The sequence below is a fragment of the Mustela nigripes genome, chromosome 1 (genome assembly GCF_022355385.1).
Source record: "Mustela nigripes isolate SB6536 chromosome 1, MUSNIG.SB6536, whole genome shotgun sequence".
Lineage (NCBI taxonomy): Eukaryota > Metazoa > Chordata > Mammalia > Carnivora > Mustelidae > Mustela > Mustela nigripes.
In genome coordinates, this window is record NC_081557.1 from 270,343,510 (window position 1) to 270,368,212 (window position 24,703).

The 24,703-nt window shown below is 42.3% G+C and overlaps 1 protein-coding gene across 1 annotated transcript in view; it reads left to right on the forward strand.

The window, feature by feature from the left end:
• Nucleotides 1–6: 6 nt before the first annotated feature.
• GPAT3 (glycerol-3-phosphate acyltransferase 3) overlaps nucleotides 7–24,703 on the forward strand; it is an 85,047-nt gene continuing 60,350 nt past the window's right edge. Inside the window, exon 1 of the mRNA XM_059386450.1 lies at nucleotides 7–624. The gene's annotated coding sequence lies outside the window, so the exon portion shown is untranslated. The remainder of the gene's footprint in view (nucleotides 625–24,703) is intronic.

Here is a 24,703-nt window from a genome sequence, read left to right on the forward strand (position 1 = left end):
CGCGTCCCGCGTCCGGAGCAGCGGGTTCGGGTCCCGCGTCCGGAGCAGCGGGTTCGGGTCCCGCGTCCGGAGCAGCGGGTTCGCGTCCCGCGTCCGGAGCAGCGGGTCCGCGTCCCGCGTCTGGAGCAGCGGGTCCGCGCCCCGACGGCTCGCGGCAGGAAAGCCCCGTTGAAGAAGGAGCGAGGAACGTGACAGTGACAGACAACGGATGGCCTCGGCGCACCCCGACGTTAACTCCGCTCGGCCGTCGGGAGGGCGCCGAGGCGGCACCGATCGCGACGGAGATGCAGACCGGACCGCCGCGGAGATCCGGCTTCACGCGCGTCAGGACGCGGGATAATGAACAGTGCGTTTGGTCCCGTCCCCGTCCCCGTCCCCAGGAGCAGGTCCCTGAACGCGGAGCGTCTCCGACGGGAGGGACGTGTCGTTCGCTCGCGGGGCCGCAGGGCCGACGTCCAGGGACGGAGCCAGTGGCTGCAAACGTCGACTGGAACGTTTAGCTGCGTTCCTGACCTCTTGGTGAGCTTCAGCCTCGTCTGCAGCGGCCAGTGCTTGATTCGGTCCCGCGGACGTGGTGAAGCCTCCCTTACGGCTCCTGGAGAGTGGGGTTTCCCCGGATCAGCGGTAAGTGTCCGCCTTCGGCTCAGGTCAGGGTCCCAGGGTTCTGGGTGGAGCCTTGCTGAGCGGGAGCCTGCGCTCGCCCTGCTCGTGCTCACGCGTCCTCTCTCTCGGACAAGTAAATACAGTCTTAAAAAGAAAAGGAGAATCTCCCTGAACAAAAGCAAGCATCGGAGGAGTCGTATAAAATTTGTTGTATCAGCTTTTCTCTCAGAAACTAATAAAAAAATTAAATTAGTTAACAGGGAAATGGGGAAAGGCAGAGCGCAGAGTCCCAAGAACTCTCCCAGCAAGTAGAACTCTTCAGGTGGTTATTAAGAATAAGGCAAGGGGCGCCTGGGTGGCTCAGTGGGTTAAGCCGCTGCCTTCGGCTCAGGTCATGATCTCGGGGTTCTGGGATCGAGTCCCGCATCGGGCTCTCTCTGCTCAGCAGGGAGCCTGCTTCCTCCTCTCTCTCTCTGCCTCTCTGCCTACTTGTGATCTCTGTCTGTCAAATAAATAAATAAAATCTTAAAAAAAAAAAAAAAAAGAATAAGGCAAATAAGGCAGACCTAGACGGGGTTGAGAAAAGTTCTTAATAGCACCCCCTGCTCATGCTCTCTCCCACGGTCTCTCTCAAAGAAGTAAATACAGTGTATTTTTTTTAAGATTTTATTTATTTGACAGAAATCACAAGTAGATGGAGAGGCTGGGGTGGGGGGGTGGGATGTGGGACTGGATCCCAGGACCCTGGGATTATGACCTGAGCCCCCTGGGCGCCCTGTATTTTTTTTTTTTAAGACACAGAAAATCAGGGCTCTTAACTCTTTTTTTAAATTATTTATTTATTTGAGGGAAAGCATGAGAGGGGAGAAGGTCAGAGGGAGAAGCAGACTCCCCGTGGAGCTGGGAGCCCATTGTGGGACTTGATCCCAGGACTCCAGGACCATGACCTGAGCTGAAGGCAGTCACTTAACCAACTGAGCCGCCCAGGCACCCAGGGCTCTAAATTCTTAAAAAAAACAAGTATTCACCCAAAGCAGAACAGAGGAGATGAAGTTTATTGGACACCCTGCAAGGGAACAGCATGTGGGACACAAACCGAGACTGTCTGCCGGGAGTCAGTGGGGAGGGGCTGCGGTTAACGGGGGAAGGTGAGGAAGTGGGGAACATCTAGAATTTTCTTTTTACTCGTGCCCCATGGGCACATTGAGGAGGTTGCCTAAGGGGCCGCTTGTTTCGGCCTGTGGGGCGCTGTGGGCCCGTTGACGTCCTCGGACTCTCATTGCTCAACTGGTTGCCCAAAAGCACCCTCAGTGCTTAGTGCCTTGAACCAGAATTTGCTAAGACTTCCTCCACACCATCCAATTGTCTGATAGGAGACTGTGGGAATTCACAGTTCCATAAGAAATGAGTGCTGAAAAAAACAGTCACTAAATGGTATCTTTGCCAGCGTTATGGGTCAAAAATTTCCTCCTGGGTAGTTTCAATTACTCTAACTGGTACTATGCTTGTTCCTGAACTGAGGCATCATTTGGCCGTTTTTATTTATTCTCTTGTAAATTACATCAATATAAATTTGCTCTTTTTCTATTGTTTCTATCTTATTGACTTAAAAGAGTTTTGATGTATTAGAATAATTAAGTTTTCTCTGTCAAATATTCAAAGTGTTTTTGTCAGATTTTTTTTAACTTTTGTGTTTAAGGTAATTATTTTTAATACAGAAATATAAAACTTTGTATTTAAAACTTCCATTCATGTTCTGTATCTTTCTAAGGTGTCAGGTTTAGGAACACTTCCCTGTCTTATGATTTAAAAACTTCTTTTTAAAGATTTCATTTATTTTTTTTGACAGATAGAGATCACAAGTAGGCAGAGAGGTGGGGCGGGGGCAGGCGGCGGGGCTCCATCCCAGGACCCTGAGATCATGACCTGAGCCGAAGGCAGCGGCTTAACCCACTGAGCCACCCAAGCACCCCTAAAAAACACTATTTTAAATAAGAGGCGATTACTGATTGGGATTAATGGACTAATGGGTGAATGGATCCATGCTAGAGATGGTTTACCAAAAGTCTAAATGCTGGATTCACACAAACGATAGAATTGTTTTTAAAAGGTTTTTAAAAAGATAATTGGTACCTTTCTTCACTGAAAGGATCTAGCACTCCTTGGGAAAAAGGCTGATTTCAAGGACTGACACAGAAAATACAAGATGAGCCCGAAACTTTTTTTTAATTCCAGAAAGTAAAGATGGGCTCAAAGAATGATGTAAATAGTCAAGCTGACGTAAGAGTCAATTAGAAGAAGGTGAGACTGACCAAATCTGAGGCAATTTAAGTATCAAAATCATGATCGTGATGGATTATGTCCCATTAAATAAAATAAGAATCTTGGAATCCATACTGATAAATTAACAAATAAACAATTGGCGCCAGAGAAAGGTCTTTTACTTTCCGTAGAATACCAACTAATAAATGTAGACGAAATCATGAAATTAGAAAATCTCTTTTGTCAGCATCATTATCATCATCATCAATATAGGCAACAGATACTACAACTGGTGGGTAAAGCTTGAGTAACAGTCTGTTAATATAGTCTCCAAGTATCTTCCCAAAAGATGTTTGTGAATGACAGGAAGAAAAATAATTTTACAAACGCCACCTTAACCAAATAATGAAAGTTAACATTACCAGTAAAGAGACAAATCAAGATCGGATGCTTCCTGATAGGGTGCTCTGAGAATAAAACACCTGATCTGTGATATTCTTGCTAAAGGAGCATCACCTGAATTTTATCACAAAGAAACACCAAACTCAAGTTGAGGAACACTTTGCAGAGTAACTGACCTGTACTCTTCATAAACGTCAACATCATGAAGCCGAAAGACTAAGAAGTCACTCTAGATTCAAGAAAACTAAGGAAACTGGACAACGAAAAGCTATAAGGAATAACCCACAATGACAGAGACAAACTGGTTCAAACAATATTGAAGTATTGTTGAAAATTTGCTTTACCCGATTTTACTTTGCTTTATCTATAATTAGCATACTATAACTCAGGAAAACCTGAAAAATGGAGAGACTTTGGAATCTCTATTTTAAGAACTCTTTAAAAAATTTACAGGGGTGCTTGGGTGACTCTGTACGTTAAGTGCCCAATTCTTAGTTTTGGTCAGGTCATGATCTCATGGGTTGTGGCACGGAGCCCCAAGTTGGGCTTCAAGTCTGTGGGAAGTCAGCTTGAGATTCTCTCCCCTGCCCGTTCCCTGACGTTCCCTGACTCGTGCACATGCGCATATGCATGCCTCTCTTTCTCTCAAATAAATAATCTCAACACAAATATACAAACAGGCCTCCTCCAGTTACCCAAATTGTCAATCTTTGAATATGTTTGAAATATTTTTTGTGATAGTTTGTAAATTTTCTGTTCACACTAAAACTTCTCTGCCATGCTCTAAAATTTACCATATATAGATAGATAGCTAGATAGCTATCTATATATATATAGTTTTTCCAACACGGGGAATTCCTTTAATATGGTCTATTAATGATAATTTTTAAAAACACCCCATTTTACGGGTGAAATGCTTAAGGAACTATGGAAGACATTTTTAGAAATGTCATTGTGCATATCATTCCCAAAACTTTGAGAATACAAAATGAGACGATCTAGTACAAGAGCAGAACAGTTCGAATTTCCTTAAAAGCATAATCTTCCTTCATTTAAAGTTTTACTCCATCGTCATCGCCACCATCATCATCACCATCATAATACAATCTCTACCTCAAAATCCCCATAAACTTGCACGACATGAAACATTTATGGTACGTTCTCGTGAAGATTGGCTTGACTCCTATGTGACAGATTCCTCCCTGCTACATTTCTAATATTGTCAAGTTTTTTCAAAATACCATTTCCTTAGTATATGTCTAACATGTGTGAGATCCATTTCCAAAACAAGTGTTACTGGGCATATCCCTCCTTCATGTACTACCATAAGATAGAAGAACGACACCAGAAGAAGTCAGCTTTAGAACATACTACAAAGGAACATTTTGGACCTTATATAGGTTTCCTAAACTCCAATGCATACTTTTGTGGGAATGTGCTTCCCAGCTGTACTAGTTTTCTAGGGCTACCGTATCAAAAATCCACAGACCTGGTGGATTAAATAGTAGAAATTTATTTCTCACAGTTCTGGAGGCTAGAAGTCCAAGATCAAGGTGCCAGCATGATTGCTTTTTTTCTGAGGCCTTTTTCTTTGAGTTTGCAGAGGACATCCTTCTCACTGTGTCTTCTCATGGTCTTCCCTCTGCACGAGCATCCTTGGTATCTTCTTGTATATCCAAATGTCCTCTTCTTATGAGGACATCAGTCACTTGGATTATGGCCCACCCTAATGACCTCATTTTAACTTAATTATTTCTTTAAAGATCCTACCTGCAAATATAGTCACAGTCTGAGGCACTGTTGGTTAGGACTTCAACATAAGAATTTTGGGTGGATGCAATTCATATCATCGGCCTGATGTGTTTGGGATCCCGGATATCTAGCTCCACTGGAGATCTGATCCTGAGATTCATTAAGTGGTTTCCATAAGCAGACTTCCAAACAATATATATATCAACAAGATGTCATTGGGTATTGTCATAGATAAGCAAAGCTGGACAAAGCTTTTACTTAGTAACTAGTGCCATAGGGGAAAGAACTGAGCTTCATTCTAATTTGTGCAGAGGTGATAGGGCGTTTTAAAGGGAGAATGAGGGGGGTGCCCAGGTGGCTCAGTTGGCCGGACATCTGACTCTTGGTTTCAGCTCAGGTCATGGTTGCAGGGGTCGTGAGATCTGCACTTGGCTGGTAGTCTGCTTGGAGGTTCTCTCCCTCTACTCCTCCCCCGACTTTTATTCTCTCTCAAAAATAAATAAATAAATAAATAAATAAATATTTTTTAAAAGACAGATTGAGAGTATAAGGAGGAGGAGCAGCTACAGGTCTGAGCAGAGTCAGAGAAGTGAAAAATTACATAAAAAGGGTAAAAGTTTTGGTTAACATAGATGTGACTAGACCATCTGTTTCTGTTAACTAGCACTTATTAGAATTAAGCTCCCTCCCTCCCCCAAAAGTTCTAGGAGGCAAACACCCTATCTTTCCCGATGATTCCATTTTTGGGTCTTTGAGAAAGACCTTCCTGGTTATAGGAAATACAAATATATCTCAAAGGGACACAGAAAGGATTTATAATTATAAGTCCTTTTTAGTAAATGCTCTAAGAAAGGAACACCAGGGCCTATCATTAGGTATTGGCTGAAACAAACAGCAAGATTTTTGGCAGTCTTGAGCTTTTGCAGGGGGGCGGGCAGGGGGAGGGGGCTGTTGGTCATCCAGGAACCTGGCCTTAGTCTGCTAGGAACCATGCTAGAGTTTGGTCAAGCTTCTTAGTGCATGGGTTTGGATTGGAGCCATTTGTGCTAAGAGTTTTTGTTTGTTTGAAAAATTTTTAAAATAAATTTATTTATTTTTTTATTTATTTAAGAGAGAGAGAGAAGGCATGTGCATGGGAGTGGGGAAGGGGGCAGGGCAGAGAGGGAGGGAGGGGGCAAGCTGACATGGGGCTCAATTTCACAACGCTGAGATCACCTGACACAAAAACAAAAGCTGGCCACCCAATCAACTGAGTTACCCAGGGCCAAGAGTTTTTATAGTCCTTGGTATCAACATCTTTCTCCCATGATCTTTGGATAAAGATCTGTGATCTAACAATGAACTTTAAAATTCCTAAATATCAGGGTGCCTGGGTGGCTCAGTGGGTTAAGCCGCTGCCTTCAGCTCAGGTCATGATCCCAGGGTCGTGGGATCTAGTCCCGCATCGGGCTCTCTGCTCAGCAGGGAGCCTGCTTCCCTTCCTCTCTCTCTGCCTGCCTCTCTGCCTACTTGTGATCTCTGTCAAATAAATAAATAAAATATTAAAAAAAATAAAATAAAATTCCTAAATATCATTCTGAAACAATAGAAGTGACTACAATTCTTTCCAACCATTGGGCTTTCCAACTATTGGATTAACTGACCCTGGAACGTTCTAGAATATTACCAGCCATGGTGCATCTACATGCCTTAATTGGAAACTAGACCTCTAATAATTACTTGTTATTACTGTTATTTTTCAGGGCCTTAAAGAAACCCAAGAGACATCAAGAATAGAAAAGAGACATGGAGGAGAGTCCCTGGGTGGCTCAGTTGGTTAAGTAGATGACCCTTGACCTCAGCTCAGGTCTTGATCTCAGGATCTTGAGTCCGAGCCCTAGCATTGAGCTCCATAGCTGGGTGTGGAGCCAGCTAACAACAGCAACAAAAACAAAAGAAAACAAAGAGGGACGCCTGGGTGGCTCAGTTGGTTGGACGACTGCCTTCGCCTCAGGTCATGATCCTGGAGTCCCGGGATCGAGTCCCGCATCGGGCTCCCAGCTCCATGGGGAGTCTGCTTCTCCCTCTGACCTTCTCCTCGTTCATGCTCTCTCTCACTGTCTCTCTCTCAAGTAAATAAATAAAATCTTTAAAAAAAAAAAAAAAAAAAGAAAACAAAGAAAAGAGACCTGGGACCGATAACGGAAGCTGACGTCTAAGTATTTCTCACAAAGCCAATAAAAACCATTACTTGATTTGTTTAACTCCATTCAGGGCACATGTCCTCCACATCAGACCAACTAAAGGAAGACTGCAACTAATATTCAAGTTACCTTAAACTGCACATTTATGTTTCCTTGATGAGAATCCCTGGGACATTTCTTCCTATACTTACCTCATCAAAACACAGCGTGTAACTTGGATGTGATTCTGGTGAGCAGGATTTACAGCGTCAGCCCCCAAGGTTTGCTTTAGCTCCAGGAAGCCACCTAGGGGCCATCGTCTAACTGATCACGCAAGGGTATAAAGCCCTGGCCATTTTGGCCCAAAGAGGGACAAGACTGATGGGTCCTGTGTGTCCCCGAGCTCCCTGGGGGTTTGGCTGAGGCTTTCCAGGGCTGCGAGACAGTTTGTTTTTATCTTCTGCCTAACCCTCCTCCCACCCCCCTCCCAAGTGTTCATTCCTAATAAACGCCCCATAGGCAAAATTCCATCCCAGTGCTGGCTTTCACTAGACCCAGCATGCACCAGGAGTCATTGGGACTTTGCAAAACTCAAAACAAGTCCACCTGTTGCTCATATTTTATTAGGAAGATAAAGTACCAGGAGCAGTCTGAGGCCCTGCATGTCTGGTTTCTCCAAGGCTTTTTGTTTGACCTGACTGCAAGCTCTTGAGCAAAAACTTGTGATATGTAATTTAGCCCTGACTCTGACCCAAACTGGATAATCCCAGGTTGACTAAAGAATTGAATATAAAATTCAGTTCGAAATACTTATGGTATTTGTGATTGTCATTGATCTTTTTGTCTTTCCCCATTGTCTGATATACAGGTGTGTAAGTGTCGCTCTGCAGCCGTTATCTCAAGGCTAAGTCTAACTAAAAATACCCTGTCAAAAACAGCCTTTATGGACAACTCAGTTCCTTTGGGAGCCGACATTAATCAAAAGGGGGGAACTGAAAGTTTCTGTTGAAAATGATGCAGTCCTGGTTAACTAAGATAGAAACGTCAACAGCAGAACAAAGGTAGATGTGAAACAGTATCACTAGGGTTTTCGTGCCTTCCCGAACTATGGTCTCAAGGTGTGGTTGCTGTTAGATCCGCAAACTCTCTAGCCTTGCCGCAACCCTGTGGAATGAGCTGTTCAGCTCAGCACTCAGTGTTTTACTACTGCCTGCTAGCATTGGAGAACCATGGTTGAAGGGAATCTGCAAGTAATGGAAATTGTTTTCCCCCAGGACCCAGCAGCATGCTCCAGGGCAGACTCTGGGATGGGCCCTCAGCGCTAACTTCAGTCAGCCAGATGACTCAAGTGAAAGAAAACAGAGCCCACTATTCCTAGACTTTTCCCTCCCCTCTGATCACCTCCTTTAATATTTTATTTTTACCTTTGATTATAAATGTTAGGGTCCGTCATCAAAGGAGCGAAACTGATACAAAGCAAAGGTCAAGCAAAGCTTTATTTCGTGCCAGCACCAAGAATCAAACCGATGGGTTGAGGCCGTCCCTTATGGAGAGAGCGACCCCTCCCAGCCTCACAGACTAACTTATATAGAGCAAAGGCCATGTGGTTGAGCCTGGCCACACACAGGTGGCCAATGAGATGGTAACACACAGAGAAAGCTGCACAGTCATGCTAGGTCACACACGGGTGGCCAACTGAATTACAACTCTAGCCATAGGAGCTACTTGAACTAGCCTATCACCTTGGTCAGAACTGGCACCCAAAAGGCGCCCAAACGGCGGGGCCCACATTCTTTGGTAGTTAGGGAGATAGTATTGCGCCCCACTGATTGGATGTCTCCACCTGACCTGACCTGTCCTTGTATTTGGGCTCTGTTATCAGGGACTGCTTGACCATATTTTACTGGTTTCCCGGATTTGCTTCTAAGGTGTTCCTCTGGGGGTGGGGCGGGCAGGATCAGTTCAAGTTTTACTGCATAAACAACAAAAATCACTGTTTAACTGAGATGGAATCACTCTGGCTAAAGAGGCCCTTACAGTAAACACAAGTAAACTCCTAATACACTACTCATGTAAAAGGTCTCTGACTTGTTCTGTGACATGACCCAAGCAAAGCCAGTTTCTAAATTAATTTTTCTGAAATTAATATTTTGAGCCTGGGACACTAATACTGGAGGCGGGGATTGCCAGGCTGAGGGCATACCCTGGGCCAGCAGGCGGCCCTTCCACTGGAGAGTCCGACATATTTGACACCTGGAACAAGCACGTTGTTTTTTTTTGACATTCTTTCCTCCACATGACAAAATTATTTTCAGTAGTAATCATGAAATAAAATGAATCATAAAATAAAGGCCAGAAAAGAAATGCAAACATTGAAACTTTTCTTTTATTGAAGACTTTGTATAATTATGTCAGGAAAAATGAGTAAACAAATAATTAAATATTTGAGTAAAAAAAGGACAGAAATAAGGGATTAATAATTATTATCAATAATGCTGATATATGTTTTTGAAATGGGGGAAACTCATATCTACACATTGGTCTATGTCATAATCGACATCAACGCCACAGTGTCTCTTCCAGAGAAGAAACACGTAGTGAGGTCTAGTTCATTCGGGGTTTGGAATTCCAGTGAAAATAAGAGAAAAGGGCCATGCTCCCTGCACTGCAACAATGTTGTGTAGAATACTACATATAGAACTCGTTGTCAAATATCAGAATAAGGAAGATAACAATCAAATACGGAAAGCACTGCAGCTGCGCGGTTAGACTGGCGTTAGTCAGAGATTCAATTCTTCAGAGGCATGTGCTCACCTAAACTGGGGTCCAGTGGGGGCGGCTGGGTTCAGCCTCTGGCTCAGTTTCGGCTCAGGTTGTGATCTCAGGGTTGTGAGGCTGAGCCCAGCGTTGGGCTCCACGCTCAGTATAGAGTCTGCTTGGAGTTCTCTCTCCCTCTGCCCCTGGACCCCATTCTCTCTCTCTCTCTCTGATAAATACTTCTTTAAAAAAATGGGACCCAATAATATTCATCTCTATTAAGTAGTTGTGGCATTTTAAATGGGTGGGTTAACACAAATTCAAATCATTTCAAGGAAAAAACATTTCTTTTACCTTTTTATTTGCATTTTAAAATTTATTTTTATTTTTATAAATATTTTTTATTTAAATCAAATTAAATTAATATATAATGTATTATTGTTTTCAAAGGTACAGATCTATGATTCATCAGTCCTATATAATACCCAGTTCTCATTACATTACATGCCCTTAATGTCCATCACCCAGTTACTCTGTCCCTCTACCTCTCTCCCCTCCAGGATGCTCAGTTTGTTTCCTGAGATTAAGAGTCTCTTATGGTTTGTCTCCCTCTCTGGTTTCATCTTGTTTTATTTTTTTTTTCCTCTCTTCCCCTATGATCCTCTGTCTTATTTTTTAAATTCCACACATCAGTGAGATCATATGATAACTGTCTTTCTCTGATTGACTTATTTTGATTAGCATAATACCCTCTAGTTCCATCCACATCATTGCAAATGGCAAGATTTCATTTTTGATGGCTGTGTGATATTCCATTGTGTTTCTCTATATCTACATATATAGATATATAATCTATACATATATAGATATATAATCTATATGACATATATATGTAGATATATATATCACGTCTTTTTTTTTTTAAGATTTATTTATTTGACAGACAGAAATCACAAGGAGGCAGAGAGGCTGGCAGAGAGAGAGAGGAGGAAGCAGGCTCCCCGCTGAGCAAAGAGCCAGATGCGGGGCTCGATCCCAGGACCCTGGGATCATGACCCGAGCCGAAGGCAGAGGCTTTAACTCACTGAGCCACCCAGGCACCCCTATATCACATCTTCTTTATTCATTCATCTGTCTGTGAATATCTGGTCTTGTTCCATAGTTTGGCTATTGTAGACATTGCTGTTATACACATTGGTGTGCAGGTGCCCCTTTGGATCATGACATTTGTATCTTTGGAGTAAATACCCAGTAGTGCGATTGCTGGCTCATAGTGTAGCTCTATTTTCAATTTTTTGAGGAACCTCCATGCTGTTTTTCAGAGTGGCTGCATGAGCTTGAGTTCCCACCAACAGTGTAGGGGCGTTCCCCTTTCTCCAAATCCTTGCCTACACCTGTTGTTTTTTGTGTTGTTAATTTTAGCCATTCTGACAGGTGTGAGGTAGTATCTCATTATGGTTTTGATTTGTATTTCCCTGATGCGTGATGTTGAGCATCTTTTCATGTGTCTGTTGGCCATCTGGATGTCTTCTTTGGAGAAATGTCTGTTCTGGTCCTCTGCTCATTTCTTGACTGGATTTTTTGTTTTTTTGGGTGTTGAGTTTGATAAGTTCTTTATAGATTTTGGATACTAGCTCTTTATCTGATATGTTATTTACAAATATCTTCTCCCATTCTGTCGGTTGTCTTTTGGTTTTCTTGACTGTTTTCTTTTCTGTACAAAGCTTTTTATCTTGATGAAGTCCCAATAGTTCATTTTTGCCCTTGATCCCTTGCCTTTGTGATGCGTCTAACAAGAAGTTGTTGCAGCCAAACTCAAAGAGATTGATGCCTGTGTTCTCCTGTAGGATTTTTTTTTTTTAAAGATTTTATTTATTTATTTGACAGAGAGAAATCACAAGTAGATGGAGAGGCAGGCAGAGAGGGAGGAGGAAGCAGACTCCCTGCTGAGCAGAGAGCCCGATATGGGACTCGATCCCAGGACCCTGAGATCATGACCTGAGCCGAAGGCAGCGGCTTAACCCACTGAGCCACCCAGGCGCCCCGCTCCTGTAGGATTTTGATGGATTCCGGTCTCATTTTAGAGAGAAAGAGAGCTTTCATCCATTTTGGGTCTGCTCTTGTGTGTGGTGTAAGAAAATGGTCTGGCTTTATTCTTCTGCATGTGGCTGTCCAATTTTCCAACACCATTTATTGAAGAGGCCATCTTTTTTCCATTGGACATTCTTTCCTGCTTTGTCAAAGATTAGTTGACCATAGAGTTGAGGGTCCATTTCTGGGTTCTGTATTCTGTTCCATTGATCTATGTGTCAGTTTAAAAAAAAAAAAAAAAAGATTTTATTTATTTATTTGACAGAGACAGATCACAAGTAGGCAGAGAGGCAGGCACAGAGAGAGGGGGAAGTAGACTCCCTGCTGAGCAGAGAGCCCGATGCGGGGCTCGATCCCAGGACCCTGAAACCATGACCTGAGCTGAAGGCAGAGGCTTAATCCTCGGAGCCACCCAGGTGCCCCATGGTCTGTTTTTGTGCCGGTACAGTGCTGTCTGGATGATCACAGCTTTGTAATGAGCTTGAAGTCCAGAATTGTGATGCCACCAGGTTTGTTTTTCTTTTTCAATATCCCTGTGGCTATTCGGGGTCTTTTCTGGTTCCATATAAATATTAGGATTGCTTGTTCCAGCTTTGTGAATAAAGCTGATAATATTTTGACAAGAATTGCATTGAATATGTAGATTGTTCTAGGTAGCATAGACATTTTAACAATATTTGTTGTTCTAATTCAAGAGCATGGAACTTTTCTCCATTTCTTTGGGTCTTCCTCAATTTCTTTAATGAGTGTTCTACAGTTTTCTGAGTACAGATCCTTTGCCTCTTTGGTTAATCTAAGATGAGATAAGATACCTACCCACTCGGTATTTTATGGTTTTTGGGTGCAATTGTAAACGGGATGAACTCCTTTCTTCCCTCTCATTGTTAGTATATAAGAATGCAACTGACTCTGTGCACTGATTTTATATTCTGTCACTTTGCTGAACTCCTATATGAATTCTAGTTATCTACTTAAAGTAGATATTCAATAGTTGTGAATTCATGAAAATGAAGAAAATATAAAGCAGGATTCCTATTCTCCAAGAATTTAGAATCTTAATAAGGAAAGAAAAAAAAATCCAAGAAATATTTACTGTGCCCAGCCATCAAAAATTAAGAACCAGGGGTGTCTGGGTGGCTCTGTCAGTTAAGCATCTGCCTTCCGCTCAAGTCATGATCTCAGGGTCCTGGAAGAGAGACCCCCCCCCCCCATGGGTTCCCTACTCAGTGGAGAGACTGCTTCTCCCTCTGCCTCTCTCCTGAAGCTTGTGCTCTCTCTCTTGCTCACATATTTCCTAAAATAGCTGACTGCTTTGTGTAAATAATCTGACCCACTTAATCTTCCACTGTCCTTTCTCCACTCCCCACCAAGACCATGCTTTCTCTGCCGAACTTTACCTTCTTGTATTTCTGTCTTAGTCTCTTTGGGCTGCTCTAACCAAAGCAGCCATAAACTAGATGGCTTGTTCACAGTAAACATTTCTTTTTCTCAGTTCTGGAGGTTGGAAAGCCCAAGAGCATGGTGCTGGCAGAGTCAGCGTTTGATGAAGGCTCCTTCTCACAGTTACCCTGTGACGGCTGGCTTTCTGGGGTCTCTTGTAGGGACGCAAGGCCCTGTCTCGAAAGAGAACATATGGAGGGGTTGTTCTGAATCAGAGTCCACTGGAGAAAAGCAAGAGTTCAGCATGATGGTTTCTCATCTGGCTGAGTGGCTACAGTAGTTGATTTCTTATGTGGGAGATGTGGTGTATATTTTTTCCTGTTGGACCTATGACTATTGATTTTTTCCTGTCGACCGTTCTTCTGTTGAGGTGTATAATTAGTTGACAATTCTTGGTGTAACTGATGTCAAATGTCACGGTGTGAGAGCTGCCCCTTCTGGCCTCCTGACTCCATTTTAGGGAGGTTTCCTTTATCAGTTTTCCCTGGAATCCATCACCCCACTGGGAGTCAGTTGCTTCCGTGGTGGGAAAGGTTTCTTGACTTTATTTATACTTATAGCTTATGTAACAGCAAAGGAGGCTTGCCCTTGGGGAGGCAGATGTGGGTTTATTTAAGAATTGTTTGCAGGAGATCAAGAGCTTTTGCGTCAGTGCCAAGCACCCAGAGTCTGTATCTTCCACTAGGAGGGACAGAAATGAGGAAAAGGACTGCGTTTGGTGCAACCAAATCCATGCTGGATTGTTGATATCTAACATAAGGCCGTAAGGCCAAATAAGCTAAAATATGCTGGTGCTTTCTTCAAAATGACTGCTCCAATGGCATAGTGGAAAGTGGATTAGAAGTGGCAAAAGTTCTGTATTTATGCACCTTCTTAGTCAATTTTGTCACATGCCATGGACCATTCTATTCATCTTTAAACCTCCAAGATTTATCATAATATCTGGCTTAAAAATAGTTTGACCTCCATATTTGCTTATTGAATGAAGGGACTTTTTCACTAGGAGTTACGAAAAATGTCAATACAGAGAGAATGGAACAAGATATCCCTGGATTGCCAGAATTTGGAAATAAGAATATCCTTTGAGAATGAAAATAATGTATATATTTATTTCACATATATTTAATAAATGTATATCACTTATACATTTGTTGCTCATCACTTTTTGTTTTTGAAGAAATCACTTATTCTAGCTTGTCTCTATTTTTTTTGAGATGGAGAGAGAGAGAGAGGGGCCGAGGGAGAGGGAGAAAGAGAATCTTAAGCTTCACACTCAGTGCAGAGCCCCAAACAGAACCCAACATGGGGTTTGATCTCACAACCTGAGATCATGACCTGAGCCGAATTCAAGAGTTGGACACTTAACTGACTGAGCCATCCACATGCCCCTATCCTCACTTTTTTCAAAAAATGATTTAAGAGGATGCATGAAACTATGCATAGTGAATCATTTGTGGCAAAAAAAAAAAAAAAAAAAAAAAATCAGGAAAACCTGGTAAATGTGTTGCAGAAGAGATGTGAGGAACACCTATGAAAGTGACTCGCATAAATTTCCCAGATGAATGACAAAAATGCCTAACAGGAAAAGAACCATGACTTCACTGACTACCGAGAAACTTATTTGATGAAGGAAGCTGAGAGTCCAAGTAGAGTAAGGGAAAAGAGAAACCAGACAGGCTGACTTGAGTGGTTATCACATCACATGGCCAGAAGAGGCGCTGGAAGGTGACAACTTGTCTTTTAGCCACAGCAGCGAGGCTGCTCCAGGTCTCTCTCTTGGCCGTGGATGAAAGAACCCTCAACGCTGTACAGCTATCTTGCTCTCCTTTCTTTTGATTCTGAATTTGGCCTTCCTCCTGAAGGAGGAAGTACTATATTTTGAAGATGTTCTGGCTACTAGAAAAATACACACAGTCCCATAAATATGGAACTAGGCTTTCTGATTCATAGCTCAGTCTCCTGTGAATTTGATGTTATGAACTGGCCACAAAAGCTTGATCTAAAACCAAATTTTAGATCTTAAAATCAAGGGCCATATTAGCTATCTCAAATGGAGATGATCGCACCGAGGGAAAGGAGGGTTTGCAATTTGATGTTCTGTCTCACTCTCGCTAACCTCATTGGAAATTTATAAGAAGAACCTGCCTCATCAGGGTAGCTCATTCCAGGCAATCTTGCAGAATCTCATTTGCCTTTGGCTTTAGGAGTGCTGGGGAGACTGGGTCACGGTATTTTCCAGACAGGCATTGCAAAGAATATGCCCCTAACACACTTTTGTAAATGCAGGTGAATAGGAAAGTTTGAGGTTGAGACCTTAGTCAACAGTGGGCAAGCTGATGTTTTCCTTAATTCATTCAACACATATAGTATAGGTGAACCATTTAGTTTTTAAGGTCTTTAATGACAGAGTCATACATTGGGATTTTCCTGGTTCCAAAGAACATTTCCTTCAGATTTAAGTTCACCAGACTCAGAACCATATCAACATCTTCCTGGGATGCTCAACCCAGAGAATTCTCAGATCTCTGAGATCTCTGTTGGTATGCTCTAATTTAAGAAATGCTGAGTTAAAGAGTTGATGGTCACTCCTTCTTCACAGAGGACTTATGGATCCTCCACGATTCTGTTTGTGTTTCTTATGGTTCCGGGAACTCCATTTTGAGAAGCACTGAGATGATTGCCTTCATTGGACTGTTTGTTCATGGGTGAGGGTGGGTTAACCAGTTTTCTTTGCATTTATGATGAGGTCCTGCCCAAAACACTGTTAGCCATTTTCTAGTGAGAATAATACCTGATGGATTTAAAGTAAGTAAGATAAAGTTCTCGTCTGTTAGAATAGCAAAAAGGATGGTGGAAATAACTGAAGTGTGGAAGTCGCATCGGAATGTGCTCAGCACTACTGTCTCTTTTAAACTCTGGCTTGATGAGGCTGTGTTTTCCCTCCGGCTTCAGTGGGGAGGCATGAGGAGGAGACAACGAGTAATGGGTGAAGCATTCTAAGTAGCAGTGGTGCCTTGTAACACTCATCATGATGGTTGAAGAGATTTTCTTTTTAACAGAGGCCAGAGTACACTGAAGCTGCTAATTAGTCAGCAAGCTGTTTTCTTTTAATTGTTATTGTCAGCTAGTTGCTCTCTGCTCAAGATGCAGAAGTGAACTTTAGCACTACGTATTATAGGGTGGTGACAGTAATCCATTAATTAAGGGTAACTCATGATTTGAAAACGTTTTTAACTTATGAACTTGCAGAATAAAAAATTCCAAGACTAATCCTTGGATAAATTTGACCGCTCTCCATCACTATTAATCTACTTATTTTTACTCTGACTGAGTAAAAGGAAGGTATGCATCTAAAATATTTAAAATACCAGGGTGCCTGGGTGGCTCAGTGGTTAAGCTTCTGCCTTCGTCTCACGTTGTGATCCCAGAGTCCAGGGATCAAGGTCCACATTGTACTCTCTGCTCCGCAGGGAGCCTGCTTCCTTTTCTCTCTCTGCCTGTCTCTCTGCCTACTTGTGATCTCTGTCTGTCAAATAAATAAATAAAATATATAAAAAAATAAAATAAGATATTTAAAATACCAGTTCCAGCTATTACCACTTGTCCCAATAAATAGTGTAGAGTTGCATTTTGTTTTTCAAAATTTTTTATCTTTCAAAGTTTTTTTATTTTCCCTGAAATATGAATATTTTAAGGACAAAAGTCAGAAAATCAATCTCTATGACAAGTTTTCCAATCATGAAGGAATTTCAGTGCATGATTGATTATATCAACAGAGAATGATAAATCATAAAATCATTCCTGGAATCATCAAACCACCAAGACCTATGTACGAGCAACTATGTGAGTGCATGTGTGTCCTTCCTTCAGAGGGTCGAGGACTTCACCCACTCCCAGGTGAGTTCAGAAGGCTAGATAGAGTATTAGCATCTGAACAAAATGTTGCTCTTATCCAGGAATTTTGAATGTGAAGCCAACTTTTAAAATCTCTTAGGAAGTTTTGTTGGTTATTATAATAATGTAATGATCCTTCCAAAATTGGAAAAAGATTTTGGGAATATTGGTAAATTATGTAAAAGTGGATATTACTGGGGATAAAGTGATGACAGCTGTCTGAGGAAGAAGACCTTCGCTAAGCCAACAGTTTCTTACTGGAAAATTTGTTAACATTTTTATTATTTCCCCAATTTTATTCTCCTTTGTCATCATCTCTCTCCTCTTCCCCAGAGATACCAAACTGTGTAGTGGGGTCTTCTGTCTTCTGTTTTAGTATTGTCCTAGGGACACAGGACACTGGGTCACCAGACTCCTCTAATCTTAAATGAAGATCTCTGGTCTTTGACCCCCCCAAAAAAAATTAAAAAGAAGAGAGAAAGGAAGAAAGAAAAGAAAAAGAAACTCATTTCTTCACAATATCCAGCTCTTGGGAATACTGAAACCCTAAAGCTTTGGTAGTAGTGGGATAATAAAATTCCCTGTGGAGGAAATTCTGACTAACTGGGCAGGCTGAGATTTAAATTCAAACACTTACTGGGAGAGGCTGCGCAGGTGATGAAAATGAAGTAGACTGAGGTGAAGAAAAATTTTGACAAGGACTAGGTACAAAGTACAAGTCATTTCCCTCATATTTCTCTCCTACTGTAAGAAATACATCAGTGCCCTAATGATGACAAAAGGCCGTGAGAGGGATGAAGAGGAAGAGGTTCTGTCCTGAGGAAGCAAACTCAGTGTTGCCTGATTATAAAAGAGTCTGGAAATTCTAATTTTAGTGTGAAGATTTTAATACGTAGGCAATCAATTCAAATTTCTTTAAAAATGTTGGATGGGTCTTCATAAAGGCCCTTTGGTTTCTGACAGCTGATTTACATAAAATCAGTGAATAAATGGACTGGGGGAAAGGGAGCTTGGGCTTTCTTGTCAGAGGCTTCCCTTGTCCCTATGGACATACTCCTGAAAGCTGCATTCTTGCTCTTTTGGGACATTCTGTTCAGTTCAGCAGTGTGCATTGACTATATTACTATATCATAACAGTTTGCTATGGCATGAAAAAGTGTAACTACTAGTTCTGACTCCCACATTTGGAGACTAGGTAGCATAGGTTCAGCTATCGGGTCCTATGATAGTGGTTCCCAATCATACTACAGATTAGAATCTGTGGGGTCACATTCTATTTTTTAAAGATTCATTTATTTATTTTGAGAGACAAAGAGAGAGCATGAGCCAGAGGGACAGAGGGAGAGAGAAGCCCAAGCAGACTCCAGGCTGAGCGTGGAGACCCACCTCGATCTCATGGCCCCCAAAACCACCGGAGTAGAAACCCAGATCCTGACTCTCAGCCAGCTGTGCCACCCAGGCCGGCTGTGGGGTCCCATTTGAGATCCCAGAGTTAGTTTCTTAGCCTGTCCATAAAGACATAGTTGAATGTGTCAAAATCATCCTTGAAGAGTTCCCTAGGAACGTTCCGTCATGGAAATGGATAGACTACCTCTTCCAATGTCAGTTTTCCTTACAAAATTGGAGCAGATTCATTGCTCCTTGGACTGAGCACAGATGAAGCAGATGCTTGGCTTTTAGGGCTAAGCAGTTTAAAAATATGCACTCTAGTTTTTAAAGCTAGAATCATACCTGGCAAGGAAAATATTCACACTTTGAGAGACTCCCCCCCCTCCCTCCAGGAACTGACACCTTGAGAAAGAAAAGATTTATGTTTCCCACTTCAAAATGCTACCTGTGTGGAATGGCCACTATTTCTTTTTTGCTTTTTTTCATTTTTTTAGTCATATAATTTAATTCAGATAAGTTGGAATGAGGCATAGGCATGAGGTATTAGCCAACTCCATCACAAATAATGTGCCTTCATGCACTATGGCTTTTGTTGGAAAAATACTTCTATTTAGGTCATTGGTTTTCAAAATATAGCCAGGGACTCCTGGAAGTCTGTGAGACTCTTTCAGGGGTACACGAAGTCACAACTATTCTTATAATACTACTTTATTTTTACTATTTTTATAGTTAGATGTTACTTTTCCTTTTTTACTCTCATTCTCACACATGAGTGATTGATGGTATTTAATTTTTTGGTTAAATTTGAGTAGAGTTGACACACAATGTTATATTAGTTTCGGGTGTACAACATAGTGATTAGACAAGTTTATACATTACGCTATATTCACCACAAGTGTAACTATCATCTGTCAACAGACAAGGCTATTGCAATATCATTGCATATATTCCCATACTGTGCCTTTTATTCCCATACGAACTCATTCAGAATCTAAAGGTTGAGTTTTCTGGAGTTGTCTTTTTAATCTGATTGTATTTAAGTGCACCAATGGCTCTGTTTTCAGGATACAAGGAGGGCACTGATAGTCCGTAGCATGATACAGCAAGAGACATGCAAACTATGGCCATTGGATATTCCTAATGAGTATTAATAGAAGGCAAGTTTCTGGGTAACCATATATTTGCTATTTTAGAACATTTTGGTTAAACTAAGGAATATAATGAGCTTGATTGTTCCTAACTTCCCTCTAATAGTAGGGAAAGAAGGGGGTGAGTTCACGGTTTTAGATTTTTGGGTCGCCCCCTGCCAAGTAAATAAACTGAAAGCTTCTGTATGTGCCCTGAAAGAACCCTGGTCTTCTGGAGCCATGGGCCAGTATTTCTGAAAAGCAGGCCTCGAGTCTCATCCTCTGAGTGACTGAATTATAACATAAAATGTGATGGCATTGATTGGGAAGAAACAGGATCCTGAAGACTGACAAGAGGATATCAGGGCCAATCTTGACAGAGCTAGGGGACATGGAACCTTTAAAGTCTGCTCAGTCATCTTTGCCATTGGAAGCAGCTTTCTACCTCCACCTGAAGAACTAAGCCCTCCTTTGCCAGAAGATCCTGGAATGGGCTCCCCAAGGCACTTGCCTTGAAAGGCACAAATCCAAAGACATACCTCTTCCTTCAACGGTGACAAATGAATTTGTGAAAGGGAGCTCCAGCATCCTTAAAAAGCTCTGTGGTTGCTTTTCTCTGTGTCAGAGTTTACAGTGGGAACTGCTACCATTGAACTGGGGTCCTTAAATGTGATGGGACTCTAGGAAGACAGGAGCCAAGTGGCTGCACCGAAGGGCCACAGACAAGGTGAGTAGGATGACTGTAATGGACAGCAGAGTCAGAGTAGTAAGAGTATGAATCCATGAAACCTCTGGTGTTGACTGCTTGAGCAAAAGAAATAGACAGGTTGTGTACTAAATTCTCACTTGTATCCTGTATAAGTGGAGGACTTCTAGGTTTAGTCAACAGAAGTTTACTTTGAATCACAAAACAGATAGCCTTAGTCCCTCAGTTAATTCCCAAATTTGAGCCAGTTTACAGACCCAGAACCACTTGAAAGAAGGGGAGGCTGGGTCCCTTTGAAGACTGCTGAAAGTGTTATACTGTTACTATATCTCCTGGTCTTCCACTAAAAGACCTGAGGCCATTTATTAAGGTGACTGCACATTGAGGAAAGAGAAATAATCAACTTTCAGGGAATACTGGAAGCTCTTTTGAAATTGACACTAACTCCTAGAAACCCAAAATGTCATTCTGATTTATCAGTAAAAATAGTTTATGGAGGTCAGGCGAATGATGGAGGTTTACATACATAAAGATAAACTCGAAATGGGTAAAAGACCTCAATGTGAGGCAGGAATCTATCAAGGTCATAAAGGAGAACATAGGCAGTAACCTCTTCAACATCAGCCACAACAACTTCTTTCAAGATACATCTCCAAAGGCAAAGGAAACAAAAGCAAAAATGAACTTTTGAGACTTCATCAAGATCAGAAGTTTCTGTGCAGCAAAGGAAATAGTCAACAAAATAAAGAGGCAACCCATGGAATGGGAGAAGATATTTGCAAATGACACTACAAAGGGCTGATATCCAAGATCTGTAAAGAACTCCTTAAAATCATCACACACAAAACAGATAATCATGTCAAAAAATGGGCAGAAGACATGAAAAGACGCTCCTCCAAAGAAGACATACAAATGGCTAACAGACAAATGAAAAAATGTTCATCATTATTAGCCATCAGGAAGATTCAAATCAAAACCACATTGAGATACCACCTTACACCAGTTAGAATGGCCAAAATCAACAAGACAGTGAACAATGAGTGTTGGAGAGGATGTGGAGAATGCAAGCTGTTGCAGCCACTTTGGAAAACAGTGTGGAGATTCCTTAAGAAATTAAAACTAGAGCTTCCCTATGACCCTGCCATTGCACTCCTGGGTATTTACCCCAAAGATACAGATGTAGTGAAAAGAAGGGCCATCTGTACCCCAATGTTGATAGCAGCAATGGCCACGGTCGCTAAACTGTGGAAAGAACCAAGATGCCCTTCAACGGAGGAATGGATAAGGAAGATGTGGTCCATATACACTATGGAGTATGATGCCTCCATCAGAAAAGATGAATACCCAACTTCTGTATGAACATGGATGGGACTGGAAGAGATGATGCTGAGTGAAATAAGTCAAGCAGAGAGAGTCAATTATCATATGGTTTCACTTACTTATGGAGCATAAGGAATAACACAGAGGACAGTGGGAGATGGGGAGGAGAAGTGAGTTGGGGGAAATCAAGGGGGGAGATGAGCCATGAGAGACTGTGGACTTTGAGAATCTAACTGAGGTTTTTGGAGAGGAGGAGCTGGGGGGGTTGGGTGAGCCTGGTGGTGGGTATTAAGGAGGGCACATATTGCATGGAGCCCTGGGTGTGGTGCATAAACAATGAACACACACACACACACACACACAAAATAAAAAAAAAATGATGGAAGTTTAGCACAGGTCCATGGGGTGGGTGTTGGAGGGATGTTGGGGAGGGCATTGGCAAGGGGAACTGTGGTGTGATCAAAGACCCACACAACAAGAAACCCAGCAGAAACCAAAAGAAGGTGAGAAAGGTTTTGTTGGAAGGTGATAGGAGTTAACATTGGAGTGCTTCAAGAACTAGCCCTAGATGTTTGGACTTTACTTAGTCACCATTAGGGTCATACTGCTGGCTTGGAACAACAGTGGGGCATGAAGTAAGATTCTGTGCTGGTGGAGGAGTGGATAATGGTCAGGGAGATACAGATGAACGAAAACGATAGTGAGCAGTTTACAGTGGAACAGTAAAGCAAACTCGGGAATCAAGGCGGGAGATGATGAAGACCCAAGAAAGGTGTGAAATCAGAGAAAAGAGAGGTCTCACACCAAGACTGGAGACAAGAACTGCAAAACTTGTCTGTTTAATAAAATGCTTCAGCGACCTGCTTCACCCCCGGTTTCTGAGTTCTACCCTACCTCTCAAGTTAGATCAATATTCGTCATTTAGCTTCAAGTTTGGCGTCTTATTTGCTGGAGATATCTAGTCACAAGAGTATTGACATTTGCTTGAAGTTTGTTAACCTTAAGTCCTCTGTTCACATCCCTCCAACTGCTGTCAAAGCAGGGGTATGAAGATGATACAAGATCACAAAGTGAGTCCTGGGTAATGGCCGCCAGCCCTTGGGAATCACTTCTTTTTGGGTTGTCTCCTAGCGACTTACCTGGACCCTGCTAAGTATTTGCATTTTAACAAGAGCCCCAGGGATTTCTACCCACATTGAAGCTGAGAAGATGTGAACAAATGCTAATCCCTTTCCTTAATTCCCTTATACAATTTCATTTGGCCTCAGGTGTTGACAAGGTGCCATACAAAGAACTTGAGAGTGATTTTTTTCAAAGGATCCAATATTTTAGGAGTGGGAGGGATCTTAGAAACTATGTAAGCAGAAGGGAACCATGTGATTTCCATTCAAACCAGGATATTTTTGAGAGTGATAGGAAGCATTATTAAAATATGTGCCAGGACAAAAGGTGAAAACCAGGATTGTTCTGAACAACCTCATGATTGAACATTTTACCCTCAGCTGAATTTTTAAAATATAATCTCAAATCCCAATAACAACCTCTCCAACTGGGTCTTATCTCAGTTTTCAGAGATGATAGAGTAGTGGATTTAGTGGATTGAACTGTAGCCTTCCAAAAGACATGCCCAAGTCCCAACCTGTGAATGTGACCTTATTTAGAATAAAGGTCGTTGCAGATTGAGTATAACTAAGTGAAAGATCTTGAGATGAGATAATTCTGGGTGAGGGTGGGTCCTGAGTCTAGGATGACAATGTCTTTATCAGAGAAGAGAAGACTTAGCAAGACTGAGACCATCAGTGGAGTGGTGCCACCACCAGCCAGCGAATGCTGGGAGCCTCCTGAAGGGAGAGGAAGCAAGGAAAGAGTGTCATCTCCACTCCTCCTCAGTCCTTTGGGAGGAGCTTGGCCCTGCAAGAAAATCAAGTTTTCTTGTTTTGAGTTATTAAGTCTGTGGTCATTGGTAACAAGGTAGCCCTAGGAAGCGAACAGAGAACAGAGTGCGTGCAGGGAGTCCGAACTGCAGGAGAGGAAACAGGGTCCTACTTGGGTTTCATTGGAAGGGCCTCAAGGGCTGCAGGAGAGGGGAGAGGTGAGGTGAGTGCTGCGGGGAGGTCTGGGGCCACCCACACTCTCTCCCCTCTCCTCCCTCTCCCTCCTCACTTGCAAAGGTGAGTCTACCTTGGCTCTGCAGTTTTTAGGCAAGAAGAAGATGGAGAGCTTTTGCACTTGCACACACTAGCTTTCTGATCTCCTTGGAGAGCTTTGTTGTTAACTGATGAGAAAGCTGAAGCACAGCAGGACTAGCAGCCTGAGCTTAGAGCTTTTTCTGCGGTCAAGCTAAGACCACACATTCCACGTTACTCTCATTCTACCATTCTGTTGTGGGACGATAGTTCTTCCACAACAGTGAAAAAAACAAAAAGGACAAACCGAAACCAGTTCATGGAGTTTGGTAACGAGCAACAGAAATGACTAAGGATTGTGGGCAGTACCTGTGTCTGGCTGGCTAGAAAAAGTCATCCTTAGGCCGAGTTGCAGGCCCTGGGTGTTTGCTGGGTAAACGCTGGCCCAGTCATTCAGCATTCCTGTCACCTTCCTTTGAGGAAATACAAGGAGTAAGAATTTTGCCTCAAGTATAAATGTTAAATGAGTCAATATAATCTTTTTTTTTTTAAGATTTTATTTATTTATTTGACAGTAGATGAAGAGGCAGGCAGAGAGAGAGAGAGAGAGAGAGAGAAGCAGGCTCCCTGCTAAGCAGGGACTCGATCCCAAGACCCTGAGATCATGACCTG